This window comes from Schistocerca gregaria, chromosome 6 (genome assembly GCF_023897955.1).
Source record: "Schistocerca gregaria isolate iqSchGreg1 chromosome 6, iqSchGreg1.2, whole genome shotgun sequence".
Classification (NCBI taxonomy): domain Eukaryota; kingdom Metazoa; phylum Arthropoda; class Insecta; order Orthoptera; family Acrididae; genus Schistocerca; species Schistocerca gregaria.
This window is the reverse complement of record NC_064925.1, coordinates 529452260-529462603: the sequence shown is the minus strand read 5'-3', so window position 1 is coordinate 529462603 and position 10344 is coordinate 529452260. Positions and strand designations below refer to the sequence as shown.

The 10344-nt window shown below is 42.7% G+C and overlaps 1 pseudogene; it reads left to right on the top strand.

Annotated features, from left to right (window-relative positions):
- Positions 1–9976: 9976 nt before the first annotated feature.
- On the top strand, positions 9977–10094 carry LOC126279181 (5S ribosomal RNA; annotated as a pseudogene).
- Positions 10095–10344: the final 250 nt, after the last annotated feature.

Here is a 10344-nt window from a genome sequence, read left to right as displayed (position 1 = left end):
GAACTTGTGTTTCTTATCTGCTACAAATTCAAGTTATTAGATCGTAAAACGCCAGTTTAATTTTAATTTTGAACGCATCTCTGTAAAAGTACGTATTAATTTCTAATGTATGACACGTTCGCTTCAATTTTTAGATCGTAACACAGCTTTTTCGTTTCAATTTTAAACGATTTCGTGTAAAAGAACATATTAAAAGTGAATGTATAACCAAAATCCGTTGTCTCCTAAACGATCTGTTGAAATTTTAGCCCATAAAAGATAAGTTATTTTCCTTGTGTTCGCTTCTGTTGTCTGTTGATAGAAGAATGTGTTAACACAATGCAGTTTTAATGTATTTTTATCCATTGCCATACACCAAGTACAGTTCAGGAAACATATTACACTTTGATTGAGTGCGACTAGACCGCTGATGCGTAGTTCAGAACAACAAACAGCAGAGTACAGAAACAGCTTACAGCGCTCCCACCCAAAACAGCAACTGTGAAGTGATCGGGAAACAGTTATTATTTAAAACGTGTTTTTTTGGGGGGAGGGGGGTCGTATAATATTATGTGCCTGGGGGTTCAAAATTTTTAAATCTGCCATTGTTCTCGAAGTAAATTCTTATGGTCCACCGAGACTTCATGTATCGGCTCTGACAACACGATATTGTGGATGTAAAACAAAAGTAAAGAACCTTTAGTTGTCACGGATTTACTGCTATCTTGGCTAGAAGTTGGAACAAGAAGTAAGATGAACTTGAATGAGGGTTGCACAGAAAGTAGTGCACCGCATTTGTTTCTCAGCCTAAAACAATGCTACGAATGCGAAAAGTTATGTATGTCTTATTTGAAATCTCCTAAGTAAGCGCTTCAAGTTTCCGAAACTTCTGACAGATAGCGTAGCTGCAGGACAGTTTCAAAATGGCGTCTGTACGTTGCAAGTAATGTGCTGCCACTGAATTTTTTACCGCAGAGAAACATACTGTGGGGAATATTCGCAAACGCTTGTGCAAAGTCTATGGAGCGTCTGCTGTCGATACAAGTACAGTTAGTCGCTGGGCACAGGGGATAAGGCCATCAGAAGGCGGTTCGGTGGAGCTCCACGATTTGCTTCGGTCACGGAGACCATCCACGGGTGTCATATCTGACGCGTTGTAGTGAGGTGATGTTGTCATTCGCAAGGACAGACGCATTACGACTCGGCATTTTGAAGACGATGGGGAGGTCTCGGTGAAGTAGTGGCTCCTCCACCAGGACAAGGATTGATACCGACAAGGCATACATGGAGGAAGGCCATAGAACAGGATGGAGATTACGTGAAAAAACAGGGTGTAGATGAAACACCATTCCTTAGTGTGTGTAATTCTCATTACGTTCAATAAAGGATTGTTGAAGAAAAACAATGTGGTTCATTACTTTATAGGGAACCCTCGTAATATGTGGCACTTAGATTATTTATTAGGGTCTAAGGCGGAAATAATCTAGGACTGCATTAACAAATTAATTAGGTCAACATATACAATTTGAATCGGAAGCACGTCTTTCAGGGGAATGTCATTTGAGTGAGACTAAACAATGATTTAATATTCATCATTTGCGTTTCTGTCTGTATCAAAAAACTGTTGACAGCTGTTACGTTCTCACGCTTGTTGTGAACGCTAATGAATACTACAACTACCTAAGGATGACGCCAAACAGTTCATCTTTTTCATGTGCTCTGAGAAACTACAGGCATGTAATCGAATATCTCCAGAATATAGCACTCTGCACCATGTACATAACACTTTCCACTTTTCAACTAATTATTTATTAGGTATTTCTTTTTTAATGTCAGGTTATCTTATTCTTGTATGTCCATTTTTAGTTTCACTGGGACTTGGATTTCGTTCTTTTTTCTTTTCTTTCTTAAAACAAATTTATCCACCACATCTCAAAATGCAAAAATACCCGCCATGGTAGCCGGGAGAGCTAATGCGCTGCTTCTTGGACTCGGGTAGGCGCGCCAGCCACAGACCGAATCCGCCCAGCGGACTAACGACGAGAGCCAGTCTGCCAGCCAGCCTGGATGTGGTTTTTAGGTGGTTTTCCACATCCCACTAAGCGAACAGCGTCCTGGTTCCCATGTTCTGCCTTAGTTACAAGACTCGCAGATATTTGAAAACGTTCGAACTATTCCATTTCTTACACTAGATACAACAGCTGGGGTACACTAATTCCGTCCCAGGTGGTTCGGGGCGGTGGCAGGAGGGGCATCCAGCCACCTTCTACAACTAACACTGTCAATCAATAGTAACACGGCCACCCCACATGAAGTGGGACCAAGGCCCCAAGACAGAAAGAAAATGTCAAAATGAAAAAATATACACAGAGCGCAGTTTGACAAGAATAAGCGAACCACGAAGACCCGATCAGTAATGAGATTCACTAGCTGAGAGGGAAAGCGGCAAATCGTTTGTCTTAGTGACGTACCGTTACTGCCTGCTGAAACATGAAAGTTTGTGTTTATAGACTCCATTGTTTGGTTCTGTGCTAGAATGTTGTCACTTTCTGGGAGGAAGGCGGCATTTCTTTTGTTTCTGTGACAGATTGTTAAGGTTTGTTTTTGTTTATAGCCTAACTGGGATCCCGCTTCACCAGCGTCAGCTTTCGCAAGGCTCAAAAGAACAAAATTCCACACATGTCTGGTCTCTCCTCTTCGAGAGGGGGTGAAGAGATGATAAAAAAGTAAAGAGGTTAATAGGTCTTTTTCTCTGTGGCAGAATTTAGTCGCATTTTGCGAATGATATTTAAAAAGTTCGTCTCATTCGTGGACCCAATTTCTGCTCTTGAGAATGCTGTGTTTAAAATATTTTCCTATATTCATTTGTGCTTTTTCTATTCTGCACTTACCGTGTTCTTGTTTACTATGTAGACAACTTTGTTTGGTTCGTCCGCACCTTGTTCATTAATCTCTTCTTCTTTGGTATGTCTAAGTTTTTAAAGGCATCGACTAGAGGTGTGTCGCTTGCAAAGGAACGGTCCAAAGGAACGGCTTACCAAGTAGAACGATGCGACTGAGCAATTTGTGACTTCTAAGAAACAGTCGTTCACCGTTCCGCAGAGCTCGGTCTCCTTCCCGCTCCGCTGCTCTCCTGTTGGTCTCGTACCTTGTTCCAAAAATGAATGCCTCTGAGCACTATGGGACATAATATCTGCGGTCACCAGTCTCCTAGAACTTAGAACTACTTAAACCGAACTAACCTAAGGACATCACACATTTCCATGCCCGAGGCAGGATTCGAACCTGCGACAGTAGCAGTCGCGCGGTTTCACACTGAAGCGCCTAGAACCGCTCGGCCACCACGGCCGGCTCCTTGTTCCAGTTCCGCCGTTCCTCTTTACCCCCTGAGCCTCATTCGGTCGGTCTCTTTCTTTTTTTGGTGGTTGGTCTTTGCTCATTACAGCTCCACAGTTCTCCATTTATTCGCAGCACAGTCTTGCTACATTCGCTAGTTCTCATTAAGTTTCAAACCGTTCTGGACATCTCGACTTCTAGCTGTAGGTCGTTGAGCGTCTACGGCTGTTACAGCTATATGTTGAAATTAACAAAAGATCTGCAGACTCTTTGGAACTCGTTTTTTAATATGTTAGTCCATGTTTTTGTAAATTTCTGCTACAGTACTTACAAACACACCTATGATCAGGAAAAGAAAACAGAGTACCTTGAACGACTAGAGATAAGACGGGTGCATTAGAATGTTCTGCAGAAATGATCACAATTTTAGTCACCTCGGGTCAGCAAGTGTTCTGTTGCCTAGTACGCACAGAATACACCATGGTTCTAGTTCCATTCGTGATGGCATCAACGCGTAAGAGTCGCGAATGGTGTCCTGTGGTAAAGCCATCCATCCTGCATTCACCTGGTTCCAAAACTCACCTATTGTGGTTGGCTCTGGGTCACAGCGCTGCATCTGTCGTTTCGCCATATTCCACATACACTACTGACCATTAAATTGCTACACTAGGAAGATGACGTGCTACAGACGGGAAATTTAACCGACAGGAAGAAGATGCTGTGCTATGCAAATAATAAGCTTTTCCGAGCATTCACACAAGGTTGGCACCGGTGGCGACACCCACAACGTGTTGACATGAGGAAAGTTTGATTTCTCATACACAAACAGCAATTGACCGGTGTTGCCTGGTAAAACGTTGTTTTGATGCCTCGTGTAAGGAGGAGAAATGCGTACCATCACGTTTCCGACTTTGATAAACGTCGCATTGTAGCCTATCGCGATTGCGGTTTGTCGTATCGCGACATTCCTGCTCGCATTGGTCGCGATTCAATGACTGTTAGCAGAATATGGAATAGGTGGGTTCAGGAGGGTAATAGGGATCGCCGTGCTGGATCTCAACAGCCTCGTATCACTAGCAGTCGAGATGACAAGCATCTTATCCGCATGGCTGTAACGGTTCGTGCAGCCACGTCTCGATCCCTGAGTCAACAGATGGGGACGTTTGCAAGAGAACAACCATCTGCACGAACAGTTCGACGACGTTTGCAGAAGCATGGACTATCGGCTCGGAGACCATGGCTTGGTTACCCTTGACGCTGCATCACAGACAGGAGCGCCTGGGATGGTGTACTCAACGACGAACATGGGAGCACGAATGGCAAAAACGTCATTTTTCGGATAAATCCAGGTTCTGTTTACAGCATCATGATGGTCGCATCCGTGTTTGGCGACATTGCGGTGAACGCACATTGGAAGCATGTATTCGTCATCGCCATACTGGCGTATCACCCGTCGTGGTGGTATGGGGTGCTATTTGTTACACGTCTCGGTCACCTCTTGTTCGCACTGATGGCACTTTGTAAGTAGGCTGTTTAGGTTTTCTTATTGGTAACGCCACGTAGCGCTCTGTATGAAAATCACTGGCTGTGCTGTGTGCACTCTGTGGCTGGTTAGCATTGTTGTAATACTCGCCATTGTAGTGATGGGCAGTTGGCTGTTAACAGCGCGTAGCGTTGCTCAGTTGGAGGCGAGCCGCCAGCAGTGGTGGATGTGGGGAGAGAGATGGCTGAGTTTTGAAATTTGTAAGACTGGATGTCATGAACTTTTATATATAATACGACTTTTGAACAATATTAAGGTAAATACATTGTTTTTTCTGTATCAAAATCTTTCATTTTCTAACTATGCCTATCAGTAGTTAGTGCCTTCAGTAGTGTGAATCTTTTATTTAGCTGGCAGTAGTGGCGCTCGCTGTATTGCAGTAGCTTGAGTAACGAAGATTTTTGTGAGGTAAGTAATTTGTGAAAGGTATAGGTTAATGTTATTCAGGGACATTCTTTTGTAGGGATTTTTGAAAGTCAGATTGTGTTGTTCTAAAATTATTGTGTGTCAGTTTAAGCACAGTCTTGTACAATTTTTCTATTCAACTTTGAACAGTGAACGTTACATTTCAGATGCGTTACCATCCGTGGCTCTTCCCTTCATAGGATCCCTGCAAAACCCTAAATTTCAGTAGGATAATGCACGACCGTATGTTGCAGGTCCTGTACGGGCCTTTCTGGATGCATAAAATCTTCGACTGTTGCAGCACATTCTCCAGACCTCTCACCAATTGGAAACGTCTGGTCAATGGTGGCCGAGCAACTGGCTCGTCACAATACGCCAGTCACTACTCTTGATGAACTGTGGTATGGTTTTGAAGCTGCAAGGGCAGCTGTACCTTTACACGCCATCCAAGCTCTGTTTCAGTCAATGCTCAGGCGTATGAAGGCCGTTATTACGGCTAGAGGTGGTTGTTCTGGGAACTGATTTCTCAGGATCTATGCACCCAAACTGCGTGAAAATGTAATCACATGTGAGTTCAAGTATAATGTATTTGTCCAACGAATACCCATTTATCATCTGCATTTCATCGTGGTGTAGCAATTTTAATGACCAGTAGTGTATTTTCGACTGGCGGGAAGTCCGGTGACCTAGTGGGCCAGGACTAAAGCATGCATTCAGTGACATAAAGACGGCATGTTTTCGTGCAGCAACATGAGTTCGTGTATTGTGTTACAGAAAAATTGTTTCTGGGATGTTGTGCAGAATGTGTATGGCTACGGGTCGCAGGATGTCATTCACGTAGGGCACACTGGCCACAGTGCCATGGACACACACTAGCTCTCATTTGTGGTTGTGCCGAATAGCACTCCCGCACTATAAGGCCTCGAGTTGGTGCTGTATTTCTTGTGCGAATGCAGTCACTGTGACGCCGCTCTCCCTTTCTGCGGCGAACCAAAACGCGGCTATCATTTTCAAACAAACAGATTCCTCCGAATGCGCTATCTGATGCCAGTTCCGTCCCCAGTAACGCCTTTGCACACACCTATGCCGTCTAGCATGTTCCCGCACATTCGTCAAAGAAAGGCCGAGAAGTGGACGACGAGCACTTAACCCATGCCGTAATAAACGGTGACGGACGGTCAGCCCTGATAGTGCACGCGCGATTGTTCCAGTGTTCCACTGTTGCGCCAGAGCCGAGCAGGACGCAGGCCTGACCTGTAGTGGCATTCGGATGAAGTGTTTAACCTTCGCGGGGAATGGTCCAAGGTGGGGCGACCTGCGCTCATCTCGTCGGCCTTCTGTGAAACATTCGGCACACAACCGTTGCATTGCCTAACCACTTCGTCCCATACGACCAGAAATTTTCCGGATGGATGCATCAAATTCTCTCATGCCAATAATGCTCCCTGATTCAAACTCACTGATTTGACAGTATGGCTTGTGCAAAGGTCCTAGTGGCATCGTGAGCGTCTGCTAAAGTCACACTGATGTATTATCTTGTCATTACAGCGACAACGAGACCCGCAGGCATATTTTATCAGTAGGTGGTGTTACTCCGCGACATCGATATTGACACTGAACCCACGGGTCGACATGGTTCAAACGCTAATCATTTCTACAAAACATAGTAATGCACATGTTCGCGAATATGAACGTCTTACCTCTAGTCGTTCAGAGTGTTCTGTACTTTGTGAACATGAATGTAGTATTTATCAATGACAATATTTCAGACACTGTATAAATATCTTTGACTAATTCTTAAAAATTTAAATTATAAAGGTAATTTAAACGTATCGTATAACTAATGAGAAGGTATTGAATAGGAATGGGGAGAAGAGACGCTTGTGGCACAACTTGACTAGAAGAAGGGATCGGTTGGTAGGACACGTTCTGAGGCATCAAGGGATCGCAAATTTAGTATTGGAGTGCAGCGTGAAGGGTAAAACTCGTAGAGGGAAACCAAGAGATGAATACACTAAACAGATTCGGAAGGATGTAGCTTGCAGTAGGTACTGGGAGATGAAGAAGCTTGCACAGGATAGAGTAACATGGAGCGCTGCATCGAACCAGTCTCAGGACTGAAGACCACAACAACAACAACGTATCAAAACAATTCCCTTTGCCATTTTCACTTTATACCTACTATGGCATAATGTAATCCTTTGAAGCATTAAAGGACAACCTAGAGTCCATTATAATTGTAAGTAGGCTCTTTGCGTTTTTATGTTGGTAACGACACGTAGCGCTCTGTATGAAAATCACTGACTGCGCTGTGTGCAAACTGTGGCTGGTTGGAATTTTTGGAATATTCGCCATTGTAGTGTTGGGCAGTTGGATGTGAACAGCGCGTAGCGTTGCGCAGTTGGAGGTTAGCCGCCAGCAGTGGTGGGTGTGGGGAGAGAGATGGCAGAGTTGTGAGAGCGGACGATCTGGACGTGTGTCCATCAGAAAAAGGAAATTTGTAAGACTGGATGTCATGAACTGATATACATATGATAATTTTTGAACATTATTAAGGTAAATACATTGTTTGTTCTCTATCAAAATCTTTCATTTGCTAACTATGCCTATCAGTAGTTTGTGCTTTCAGTAGTTTGAATCTTTTATTTAGCTGGCGGTATTGGCGCTCGCTGTATTGCAGTAGTTCGACTAACGAAGATTTTTGTGACGTAAGTGATTCATGAAAGGTATAGATTATTGCTAGTCAGGGCCATTCTTTTGTGGGGATCATTGAAAGTCAGATTGCGTTGCGCTAAAAATATTGTGTGTCAGTTTAGTGATGATCAGATATAAGTAAAGAGAGAAATGTCTGAGTACGTTCACTTTTGCTCAGTTATTTGAAAATCAAATAACGTAGAGGTTTTCCAGTACTGTCATTTATAGATTTTTCTGAGGGAATGTTTCATAATCTGTACCGTTCGCTAAAGTAACCTCCAGTTTTAGTTTGAGTTCCTGACGTTCGTACGATCTGTATTTCTAAGCGAGTAACCAGGGCACGGAAACGTCGCAGATGTCGGTTGCCCGTCTAATTGTTATCAAGGGCAACAAAAATTTAATTTTCAGTATTTCATATAATTATTGACCGGGCTTAAAAATTTAAAATACTTTCAAAATATACCCGTTAAGACATATAATCTTCTGTTACAGGTTTAACACAATAACACAAGATTTAAAGCTAGAAACTGTAAAGTCTCCTGGCAAAACACATATTATATATGGTAAAAAAAAGAAAAAAATAAGTGAACTAGATAATTGTAATTTTACTTCTGCGTGGACAATGATTGTGTGAACTTTATGTAATAAAGAGAAACCAATATGAGTAATATTTTATACTTGTTTAGAATTAATTACCGATTTTTTAAAGATAATATCTGTGTCGGCGAGTACTGAAACCGACAATACTTGCTAAACATCAAACAAAGATGAGATTATGTCAACCTATAAATAGTAGTGACCGAGCATTAATTACTCTGTCGTCTTCTTGGAGTTACGTGAGTAGGAAGAGCCTGTGACGCTATATTGTACGCTTGTGTAGCATACAAGACTGAGAGAAGGACGCCATTAGGTATTGATTTGTAAAGGTGTGTAAGAATTTAATCTGTCTAAATGTTTTGAATAGAGTTACTTAGTGAAAATTTGCATTATAATTTGTAATAAGCTTGCCTGGTATTTTATCCCATCCTTTTAAGACCTTTTCAGCTATTCAAATATCATTTGTAGTACAGAGGTGCGCTACAAACGAACGAGACGCTGCCGCCGCGCATTCAAACCGCATTAAGTGAAACCAATCATACCGCAAAGAAGCGGACAGGTAATAGTGAACTAAAATTATTTATTCCAGCTTTCGGGATTGCACGGCAGAGCAGCAGATTTTATGATGTGTTTTACAGGTGGACGCGGGCTGCAGATGATATATTATTAACAGTGCAAAAAGATAGTTTACCTTCATGACATAAAAGAAATCTTGCTGTGCGTAGTTCTGGTCTGGCAAACATTACAGTAAAAACATTTTTTCTCTGATAATAGTCTCATGTTCTCGTATTAGTCGTGGTACTTACTGGTGTTTCACTGTTAACAAAAGTCCATTGCAAAATTTTAGTGTTGAACAAACGTTGCGTATTGTAACCTCAGTACTGTTAACGAAATAATTATCAGTAACCTTTTCAAGAACTGTGAAATAAGGAAGGTATGATGAACTTTTTAGCGAGTTACAGTAACGAAACAATGTTCTTTTTATAGATAGCCAGATCCAAAATAATAAGAACATAATATATTTTGTGTTGTTGAAAATTAATGATCCGAAGGAACTCACTGGACAGCACCCCGAAAAAGTATTTGAGGACTCTTTTCGTACCATCATATTTTATCTCATATATTAGTTGTTATGCGACCAATAATAACAAAGCAAAGACAGCGAAACATCCGTGCGTATGTCCTGAAGCAGCGTAATTCACGAAATGCAAGTACCCAGAGCATATTCATCCAGTGTCTGAGAATGAGAGCACCTTACGAATTCCTACACACTTAACACTAATGACCTTATGGAGATTATTAATAGTAGCCTCAGATTTCTCTCAAGTGATGCTGTTATATACAATAAAGTACAGTCTGAACGAAGCTGCACAAATATTCAGTCAGATCTTGATAAGTTTTCAAAGTGGTGCAAAGACTGCTGGCAACGGCCTTGCCGCAGTGGATACACCGGTTCCCGTCAGATCACCGAAGTCAAGCGCTGTCGGGCGTGGCCGGCACTATGATGGGTGACAATGTGGGCCGCCATGCGCTGTTGCCATTTTTCGGGGTGCACTCAGCTTCGTGATGCCAATTGAGGAGCTACTCGACCGAATAGTAGCGGGTCCGGTCACAGAAAGCCACCGTAACGACCGGGAGAGTGGTGTACTGACCACACGCCTCTCCTATCCGCATCCTCAGCTGTGGATGACACGGCGGTCGGATGGTCCCGATGAGACACTTGTGGCCTGGAGACGGAGCGCAGAGATTGATAACTTGTTTGAAATGATCAGGAAAGTAAAGCTGTGCAT